Raw genomic sequence first — 11,869 nt, 5'->3', positions numbered from 1 at the left:
ACCTATAGAATTCTCTAACCTGGAATCTCCACTCAGGTTATCTATCATTCCCATGGTAATAACCTCTCATTTTGAGGAGCTTGACACAGTGACTTTTTAATTTGAGGATAAGAAAAGGAACCACCACCCCACTGTCTCTTAGATAATCCATATTATATGCAAGGCATCTGCATAACCAGAAATAACAGCATTTTAGGATTACACTCCTAAAGATTTTTTTTAAAAGCAGCAGAACTTAAGAATAGAATTGTGTGGAAAATGTTTTTAATTTCACAGAGATGTAATATTTCAAAACCAAATCATTTCATTTTCAGGTTGACATGTTCACAAGTTGAAAGCACCAACCTTTGTCTACTGCAGCCTCATCAGTGCTACAGGAACTGGCATGGAGAAGCAGAGAAGACCTTGCACCAGCTGAATATCACCAGCCATTTCAACAACTTACATGAGAACTTGGTTCCTACACAGCTGGGAGTTGTTGGCACTCACACACACACAGAGGAACACCACCGCTCTTCATTCAACTGGTGAAGACCTTCCCATTCAGTTTCCATTTTGACAACAGATCTTATTTGAACAAACAAACAAAAAAATGTTTCACTCAAAAATATTTGCCTACCTCTGTTGGGTGTTCACTTTGGTACAGCTGGGTTAACAAATATTAGTAGAAGAAATTCTACACATACAGAACAAAATGTGCAAGTTCTGGAGAAAAGCAGTAGAAGTATTTGTATATGTAACCACAGGACTTATTCAAAGAGCTACAAGGAATTAGTAGGAACATGACATACAGTCCTGGGTTTGTTGCAGGCATTTGTGGATCCATAAGCAGTGTTATCACAAGAACAGTTGTATATGTGGAGCTGGTGGCTGCCATAGGGTCTTCTGCCTCACAGATGAAAAGCTGTTGTCATTCTCCATTTACTTTCCATTGCAGTTACCTGTGGTCAGATTATACCCAACTGCTTGTATGGTAACGTTGCCCTTTGATGTAAATATTTTTTCCCCTCCCTATTGTTTACCCCACCACATTTATAGAGGGCAACTACAGCCCTTTGCACAATCTGTTTTGTTACACTAGATAGGCAAGTCAAAGTCTTTAGATGTGAAGGGATAAAGAGACGTTTTATACATCACAATCCATTAAATGGCACCTAGTTACATCTTTAGCCAACTCTAACTTGTTTAATAAAAGAAACAGCCTCAATTTTTAAGCAATAAAGGAAGGGATACACAGTAAAGGTTTTGAGCTGCTTCTGTATGCACAATCTAGGAAGTCAGGCAAGAATTTTATTCCTGAGAGTAACTATTTTTACTACCAGATTTTTCCACCTCTGGTAACAGCTGCAAAGTGGAAAGGAGCAGTGCTCCCAGAAAGGTGATTTCCCCTGTCAATACCTCAGAGATCCTTCCCACCACACAGTTAAAGATCCCCTACAACACTGGACGTGTGAATCCTTCTTGCTAGCAGATAAGTTCAGCACCTGTCACCTCTTCCAAGTAGTCCTCTCCCTCTCACGCAACTCAGCAACCCGATGAGTCACAGGGAGAACGATCAGTAGCAGTAATGGTATATGCATGCAGATCTCAACAGCCATGCCACAGCCTGCGCATCTTCAAGTAACTCATTCATACCTCAAGGCCCACGGAGATACTTGGCTGTTGTACCTCCTATTCACAGGAGCATTGCAAGCACAGCAGCAGACTGAAAGGGAAGGAACACATGGGTAAAGACACAGACAATACACATCTTAAAGAAAGGGAGATTAAAAAAACCCTCATTTGCAGATATAGGAAAAAAACAGAACAAGTAGAAGTACCTATCACATTAATGAAAAAACATATTGTAGGGATCCCATGAATGGGCAAGTTATATGTGTGCCAAAGTAGATAGGCCATGGGTGTGACCCGGGGGAGGAGAACAGAAGGGAAGAGAGAGAAAGCCGATAAAAATAATGAAAATTCTATGGATTATGCTTTGCAGGAGATCACCATACAGATACCATCTGGTTTTTAAATTGTAAAAAGCAAAAAAAAAAACCCAACCCCAAATGCAAACTGTATCTCCATTTTCTTAGACATCACACTGTAACAGTATTAACTGTATAAAATTTATAATTTAAGTGGAGTTTGCCTCTCATTTTAACATTGTCCCTACTGCTTTCTACTCTGCTTAAAAGCTGAGTTAATCTCTGAAAGAGATGATCTAGGTATCAGTTCTTTTATATCACAATGCTTCTTCTCTAATCATATTCCTATGCCACATGTAACTAGGAGAGGAGAGGAGAAGGCTTTGGTTATTTCCTTCTCCAGTTGATTCTGGTCAGCAGGACATACACAAGATATTTTTTCCTGGCTAGATGGCTGCACAGCACTCCCACAGACAGGCAGCCTATACTGTTCCAGCTGCATGTATACATAAAATACTCTATACAAAGTCCACAGGCAGGCAGAAAGACAGCCACCATTTATTAGCTGTAAGGTCTAAATATGTATATTTATTACAGACCATTTATTAGTCTGTAAGGTCAAGTAGTTTTCTAACAACTCCAGTGAAAACTAACTCTTCCACAAAGAGAACACTTGTTGAAGACAAACCTGTCATAAGCCAAGTATGCATCAAAATTCTCCATGCGTAGTCTTGTCTCAGAGTCGTTCTTTGTTTTCATAAGCTTTTAACATCCTGAAATGCTTTGTTCTGACACCTATTTACCAGTTTAATGCTTTCTCCCTTTTTCCACCATAGCTGTGAACTTAGTTCAGCTGCATTACATTCGACAGCAACACCCCTCAATCTGCTGGGAACTGATCTCTCACGATTCTCACCATGTGCAGGCTCGGTAGGGGCTCCAGCTCATGACAGACAGGAGCTGGAGCCTCCCTCCCAGGAGTCACCAGAACATTTACAGACATTATTGCACTCCCTTACCAAGCACAGCTCCAAGTAACTTGTCAGCTGATTACCAAGTATACATTAAATATTTGCTTACTCACTCTTCATCCAGTTTTTAATAACAGAACAGTGGTCGGGGCTATGCTATCAACTTCTCAACCGGTAAAACTTACTATGATGATTCACTAGCGAGTTACTATCAAGCTTTTGCCAGTATGTACACAATGCAAAGGCTTCCTTAAAGCAGTGATGTACTTGTGAGGAAATATATTCATCTAACTTCTATGTCAAGCGTTCTAAAATTCACCTTCTCATGGCAGACCCTGCCCAAGTTTATCCACCAAAAAAGTGAATTTTCCTAATAATTATCTACTACATCTACCTGTTACAGATCACTGATAGTAACTTTTAATAGCTGTTTACTTTTGCCACTTGGTACTTTGCAGGCACCACCAGCAGCTGCCTACATATCAGCTCAGAGGTATATATGCCTGTTGGTATAGAGCAGGCACTTCCAGCAAACTACTGTGCACAGAAGGTCTGATTCATAAACTAGCAGCAATCTGCTCACAGTGACTGCTGTCAATGAATGCTGACCTCTGTGTTTCTGTTAGCTTGCCTGAGTGAACTGCCTTTGAGAAAGCTGCTGGATTCCGGGGTGTAACAGACACTCTGGTGCAGGGGCAAAAAAGAAAGTATGGGGGATTTTATGAATGTCAGTTCAGCCTCTTCCTCATGAAAGTAAACTAGTCTAGCACTCGCACATGGCTTTGGCTGTTCAGTACAAGATTTCTGTGACTACAACACGCAAAGCCAGATTCTTTTTCCTCAGTTCCAGGTTTGTTTTTTCTTTTTTTCCTAAGCAGCATTGTAAAGGGACTCATTGTGTATATATAAAAAAAAAACTCTTTAAACTTTCATAACACGAACACTGCTAAGTACTAGCATTTTCTTGCCAATTTCCAGAGCAGGAGCTAGATAATATCAGGGTGGGACAGCTGTTATAATATCTTGAGTTCTCATCCAGAACTTTGGTCCTGACTGCCAGAGATTTCTGGGTCTCAGCACTGGCGCATTAGTCTTGAGCTTTCACTTCTGGGAGGTCCGTCAAGTCATATCAAGAGGGTGTTATATCCACAGTGTACTTTCTCATAATTTTTTTTTTTTTTTTGAGGAGGACAAAGAGAAGCACAACGCATTCAAAACATATTATGTTAGAATGGGTGAATAAAGTGAATGACCTTTTCTTTCTCCTTCATTTGCTACTGTGCTGCTTAAGCCAGTTTTTTTCTTCAGGCTTTCTCTTGTCTACATAAAGGTAACATTCACTCCCACATCAATAAGAGCTTCACATACCTTGAAGAATCATGCCCTTGCCAGAAGAGAGGTTTTTTTTCCCCTTCATCTCTTAGGCAGCATTATATTTTTCAACAGTTCAATAAAGTCACTTCTGTGAAACAGTTTCTAGTCGTTATCACCTTTTTTGCATGATATTTAATATGTGATTTCAATGTGTCACGAAGATATCATGATTTTTTTTCATGCTTTAGAAAACGAAAAGCTGAAAACAACAAATGGAACACTCTGGATTTTATGAGGTTCCAACATGAGAAAGATACTTTTTGCAGGCAGTATGAACATACGGTGCCATAACAGTCACGTGGCTGAACCTCCTGCTGAATTCTCACCCACCTTTTCCTTAAGTGGAAGAATACTATGTACTTTCACCAGTGACTAGAGGAAAGTTGTCAAAAAGTGTCAGAATATCAATACAGAGCACTTAAATAGTTCTTTAAGCCTATGGCAGACAACCAAGGAGCCTCCAGCCTGCCAATATACCTTCTGGAGAGCTAGCTGAGTGGCCAAACACCACTTCTGGAAAAACACCTTCTAACACTTGCATCTTTTGCCAAGAAAGGAAAGAATAACACAGAAACATACAATATACTGGAACATCACCAAAATGTTTCTTTGTTACCAAAATGCTCTTTATGCAAATATAGTAAATAATGAGAGGGATAAGATGCTTGTAAAGGAAAACTCAGGAATCAAATTAGTAATGATTTCCCCATTGTTAAACCCAGACTTGGATTCTCCAGGATACACAGATGATGTCCCTCTATGAGAAGATTTTGCTTATCAACCCAGAAATATTTTTTACATTAATTCAAGTTGTAAACATTTCAACAGCGTCTCAGAAGGCAATAGCTCTTAAAATGGTTTACTGTCTCTGCTGAATATGGATTAATAAGATGCATTTTGAGTTATCATGTGTGTTTTCCCCCTACAAGAAAATATTAGTCTCTTTTCACAGGGGTTTGATTCAATCTGTGTGAACTATAATGACAGATCCCGATAGCATGCACTGCCAGGACATTCAGATGCACTGATAAGAAATTTCATTTTAATGCACCTTGAATTTCCTGAGAAATTAGATACTCCAGTTCTGAAATATGCATGGCTAACAATTCTCAGCTCCTCCTCCAAAAGACCAACCAGCCTTGGACTATACTGGCTACACCTGAAGCTCACAATGATGCCTTGGCTCTGAAGCAGTAGCAGGACTGTGATAGTTCAGTTCTTACAAGAAGACTAGATTTTATTCCTTTACTTTGCCATTTATAATTGGAAAACTATGATAGCTTTCAGTTAAACAAATGAAGTACTTAGAACCATACATATACACATATATATGTATAAAATATATACATATAAATACACACACACCATATATATATATATATATATATATATATATATATATATATAAACTCACCAAATAAATCTACACATGTGGAAGCCATCTGTGACATCTGGTCTTTTATTACATTTATGTATATGTATATATAGGCACATCACTCCGTATGTATTTACTCCAATCTCCCCTAAGCAGATCATGATTCTCAGAGGTGCAAATTGCTGAGCTCCATGTACCACTAAGATTTCATCAAGAAATTCAGTTTCCTCAGTAATACTCTGTAACTCTGCATCTTTATGTCCAAGTACGGGCCTCAGTATCTAAGAGGCAACAGCAATCCAGTTTCAATGACCATAGTAAGGTGGTAAATTTAAAATCCAATTTAAAATCACACAGAGAGATACAAGTTGAAGCCATATTAAAAATCTAGTATAGTGAATTGTTGTTCCTCTACTGACACCAACAGGCACTAGACCAACCAGGGAGGATATTTTTTAGCTCAAGCTCACACAGCAAGATTCTACTAAAAAAAAGTCCAGAAATTCTTTCTGCATTTTACCCTTGAAAAAAAATATGCTTAAAATTTAGACTAAGATCCAGTTTTAAAGACTACCATCAGGACAGTAAGTAAATTTTAGTTAACAGTTTATTGTACTGTTTCCAGACAATATCTGGTTGTTAGATGGTAACATGTTTGACAGTGATTTTTGTTAACAGCTTCTGATTGCAGTTCAACACCCACAAGAAACTCATATAGTTGGCATGAAAAGTAAACTTTTCCTGTGGATCGTTAATCTGATAATACTCCAGTTTATACCATTTGTTTAACCTCTTATTTTAGGATTAGCTGAAGATCTGAGAAAAACGTTCAGATTCTCAGTTAAAGGATTCAATCAAGATATGATCTTGAACATACCTACATGTACGTATATTCCCACTATATCAAATGAAGCCAGCAAATTAAATGATTGTGAAGTCAGCTCAATTCTGGCTTGATAAAATCTTACACGAAGCAATAATCTAAACCACAGGTTCCTAGGCTATAATGTATGCATTTCAATGGCATGCAAGCCACTTGCTAATAGTTTCTGGCTATTTAATCATATAGAACTAGGTTTTCAAAGTGTTTGTCTTCATTTAAAGAAACTACACTCTTATTACCTTTCAGAGGGACCTGCACAGGTTAGGTCGTTAGCATTTCCTCTGGAAAATTCCAACTTGGGAAAACCACATCCTTTTTGTAGAAATGTGACAGGTTTACAGACTCAAATTCAGAGCAAAATACCAAAGATACAGCAGTACTGAAGCTCAAAGCATCCAAACAGCTCAGCAGTTAAGGCCATCAAATAGATTCAGCTTCAAACATCCTCCTCCTACAGATCGTTTGAAGTTTGTTTAAACTTCAAAGTAAACAGTAAAGCTTCTTAATTACTTGGTTTTCAGTCAGTCTTTCTTACTATCTTAATATACAAAATGAAATAGCTCCAACATGAGACTTTGCTTTAAAGCTGTAACAAAGACATGCAGTAGCTGAGATTGCTCTCTTTGAGCAGCACCATATAGAAATACTCATAGTAGGCCAGACAGAGCTACCTTTGATACCAGAAGGAGTAGAGGAAAAGTAAAAGTCTCTTTCTTACTTGCATAGACAAAAAACCCCAAAAAAACAAACAACAAAAAAAGACCAGTGTTCCCTAGTTGCCTCCAAAGATAAGAACCAGAAGACTAAGCACCTATGGATGTGTAGGAATACCAATGCACGCAGCCTGGGGAACAAACAGGAGAAACGGGAGCTCCGCTTCACTCCAGAAAGTTATGTTTTCTGGATGCTTATGAGAGTAACTGCAACATGGTGGGACAACTCACATGTCTGGAGGATCACAATGGGTGGCTATAAGCTGTTTCATAAAGACAGGCAAAGAAGAAAAGGAGAAGGAGTTGTGTAAGTACTCTTTCTGAAATCTGTGCAGGCTTCTCCCGCTTGCTCCTGAGCCCTGCATGTGGAGATAAAGAAAAAGCTTTGTTCATTGTCTGGGTGCCAGGTTGCAGAACGATTATGCCTTAAAACGTGGTGAGGAAACAACCAGCACTAAAGTGGCTCTCTGAGCTCACCTGCAAATCTGTTCTGTGCTCACCTGTCTGCAATGAGGGGCTGCCCAAAGCCTCCCACACTGAAGTACTGGGGAAGAGGAGGTCTCCTCAGGTGAGCCTGGAGGGAGCAAACAGCTTGGTGGGGAGTGAACTGGCTCAAAGGTGCTTTGCTGCACCGAGGCATATTCCAGGGCAGAATTGGGTGGATAAGTGGTTGTGTATAACTAGCACTTATGCGTGCAATAAAGGATCTTGCTTGGGGTCTGTGCCCTCATATGCCACAAATGGCACCTGAACAGAGGCTTGAGGAAAGGAGAAAAAAAAAACAAAAAACCAAGCTGGCAGCATAGCCCAGCTGAACCAGAGATGATGGATACGTGAAGGTGGATATGTGAGTGCTCTCATCACCACCACAGGATGATAGATGAGTGGCTGGAACCATGGGACAGTCATTAATATGGGAACAGAAAAATCATAATGATGTTTTGGACTGAAACAGCTGCAATTGCTTCTACCCACAGATTCTGCATTTTTGGGCAAAACCAAAGAAGTTGTCACATTCTGGTGAGTTGTCTGGGATTATAGTCTTTGGAAACAAACATTTCTTTAGTAATCATGTTTATCTTCTTGCAACAGTAGGATATCATGTGCAGTAGAGGCTGCATAGATTTCATTTACGTATTTGCAGCAAGGAGCAAGAGAAAAACCTGAATCTTTTCTGTGCTGTTTTGCAACTGTGACTAGATCTGTAGATTTAAATGGCACTATGCATTTTTTTCTTGACAAAACCCTGAAAAGAGACTTGAGCTGTAGCACCTGAGAAAGAGTCTATTACAGTGCAGAAAGGAGGCTGTGCAAAAGGGAGCTATGGAATTATTCAGTGCATTCCCTGTCTGATACCAGGTAACCAGCTGTGTGAGAACAAGTCCTGTATGAAGCTGTCAAAGAACTCAGATGCTCAGTTAAAGATTTTTGGAATCGGATGGGCATTTACCATGAACTTGTACGCTGCCATTGCAGAAGGATATGTAATGACCCTATATGATTGTGAAGTGCTGTGTTGTATGTTGCTTACCTCTAGGCAGTATACAGGTTGATAACAGAGTACTAGGACCAAGTCACTGCGCAGACAATGTATAATTTAATGAACATGAAAAATATAGACCGAGGGCCTCAGTGGATTCCTGCTTGGCTGGTTCAACCAGCTGATCACAGACCTCCTACCAATGATGAGCCAGACAAGCCAGAATAATGTGGATCTTTCTGTTGCTTCTTTCCTTGCACTTAGCCAGAATAATGTGGATATTCCTGCTGTTTCTTTCCTTACACCTCGTGTTGCCACTGCACAATCTTTAACCACATTGAATAAGTTAGGATGTGATATGAAAAATATTGATGAGTGGGTTTGTTATATTGCTAGGGTTTTGGGCTGTTTATTGTGTTTGATGAACCTGATATGAGCCATGATACAGAGGGCTGTCCATCAAGCTATGATGGTTCAGGTTTGCACAACCTTCGCCTTATTCTACTTAACAAACTAAAGAGGGTGAATTGTAAGGGCTCTTTCTGAAATCTGTGCAGGCTTTTCCTGCTCACTCCCAAGCCCTGGATGTGGAGATAAAGATAAAACTTTGTTCATTGTCAGGGTGCCAGGTTGCAGACTATGCCTTAGAATGTGGTGAGGAAAAAACTAGCACTAAAGTGGCTCTCTGAGCTCACCTGCAAATCTGTTCTGTGCTCACCTGTCTGCAATGAGGGGCTGCCCAAAGCCTCCCACACTGAAGTACTGGGGAAGAGGAGGTCTCCTCAGGTGAGCCTGGAGGGAGTAACCAGCTTGGTGGGGTGTGAACTGGCTCCAAAGGTGCTTTGCTGCACAGAGGCATATTCCAGGGCAGAATTGGGTGGATAAGTGATTGTGTATAACCCGCACTTACGTATACAATAAAGGATCTCACCTGGGGTCCGTGCCTTCATATGCCACAGAGTTGCACTCTATGTTAAGGAGAACCCTGAATACATAGAAGTCAAGTATGGTGATTGTGGAAGCCCTATCAAATGCCTCTGGGTCAACATCACAGGGGTGATCTCCAAGGGGAATCATACAGTAGACATCTCCTACCAACCTCCAAACCAAGTCAATAAGGCCAACAAAGAAGTATTTGGGTCACTTAAGCAAGCTTTGTGTTGTGTCAACAGAACCTGGTTCTTATAGGTGACTTCAGCTACCCAGACATTTGTTGAAAGTACAATACAGCAGCTCACATGTCATCCATCAAGTTTCTGGAATGCGTAGAGGACTGCTTCTACATACAAATGTTAAATGAGCCAACCAGGAATGAGGGATTGCTGGAACTGCTGCTCACAAAGCAAGAAAATCTGCTTTGTAGTATCTCAGCTAGCATTAGCCTTGGCTGCAGTGATCACAATATCATGGAGATTGGGATCCTGCTGAGCACACTGAAGGTTAGTACTAGGACAAAGGTTATAGAACTTAGAAAAGCAAACTCCAGCTTTCTCAGAGCTCAGTTGGGAGGGATTCGGTGGGAAGCTTCCATAGAGCATAAAGGAGCCAGCAAGTGCTGTGAGGTTTTTTCTAGAATGCCATCTGGGAAGCACAAAGCCAGTTCTTCCCCTTTAAAGGGAAGGGAAGCAGGTAGAGCAAGAGATCCCACTGGCTTAACTGCAAGTTTCTGAGCCTACTCAATACCAAAAGAAAAGAGTACCAGAGATGGAAAAGCAGATGAATACCCATTGAGAACTACAAGGGCATTGCCAGGGCATGCTGAGATCCAGTGAAAAAAGCAAAAGCTCAGCTTAAATGGAAATTGGCCAGAGATGTAAAAAACTACAATAAAGGGTTCTTTGGGTGTGTAAATAACAAGCAAAACCAGAAGGAACGTACTGGTCCTCTGTTAGACAGGAGAGGTGAATTAGTCACTAACAATACTGAAAAGGCAGAGGGTTCTCAACACTTTCTTCACCTCTGTCTTTACCACTACTGTTGAGCCCCAGGCCTTGGGAACAAAAACCCAGGTTGATGCAAACAAAGACCTGTCAGTGAAGGAGGAGTTAGTATGTGATCTGTTACAGGAGCTTGGCCCCTACAGATCAACGGGCCCTGACAATATCCTCAAAATGTGTTAAGAGAGCTGGTGACATCATTGCAAGGCTGCTCCCCATAGTCTTTGAAAAGCCGTGGTGATCAGGAAACACCTCAGAAGAATGGAATAAGGCTAATGGCACCCCCATTTACCAGAAGAGCTGAAAGGAGGGTCCAGAAAATTGTAGGCTGATCAATCTTACTTCAGTCTCTGGGAAAGTTATGGAATGAATCTTCCTGGGAGCTATCACAAGTCAAATGAAGCACATGATTGGGAAAAGCCACTATGGATTTACCATAGGCGAATTGTGCTTGATAAACACAACTGCCTTCTAGGACAAATTAACCTGCTCAGTTGATGTGGGGCGAGCAGCGGACATTGTCTACCTGGATTTCTCCAAGGCTTTCAATGTGGTTTCCCACAGCCTCCTCCTAGAGAAACTGATGTGCTACAGCCTGGACAAGTGCTCTGGTGATGGGTGGGGAACTGGCTGGCCGGCAGTGCCCAGAGGGGGGTGATGAACAGCTCCTTTTCAAACTGGCAGCTTGTCACAACTGGGGTCCCCAGGGATCGGTAGTGGGCCTAACACCGTTAAATATCTGCATAAGTTATTGGGTGGTGGGATCAAGTGCACCCAAATGAAGTTTGCCAACGATACCTGAGTGGGGAAGTGAGAGCCACCCTGCAGGAAGACCTGCACAGGCTGGAGGAGGGAGCTAACAAGAACCTTAAGAAGTTCAACAAAGACAGATGTAAGGTCTTGCACCTGGGAAAACATAATCCAGGAGTGCAGTGCAGGCTGGGGTCTACCTGACTGGCGAGCAGCTCTGTGGAAAGGGACCTGGGGGTCCTGGGGGACAACAAGCTCCATACGAGTGAACAGTGTGCTGCCGGGGCAAAGAGAGCAACAGGATGGTGGGTTGTGTCAACAAGGGCATCACCAGCAGAGATAAAGAAGTCAGTATCCCACCCTGCTCAGCACTTGCCAGGCCACACCTGGAATACCACGTTCAGTTTTGGTCCCTGCCATACAAAAAAGACGTGGACAGGCTGGAGAGGGTCCAGAGAAGGGGCACAGAGATGATC

Source organism: Falco naumanni, chromosome 6, assembly GCF_017639655.2.
Source record: "Falco naumanni isolate bFalNau1 chromosome 6, bFalNau1.pat, whole genome shotgun sequence".
In the NCBI taxonomy this organism is placed as follows: Eukaryota; Metazoa; Chordata; class Aves; order Falconiformes; family Falconidae; genus Falco; species Falco naumanni.
Note: the sequence above shows the minus strand (reverse complement) of the source record.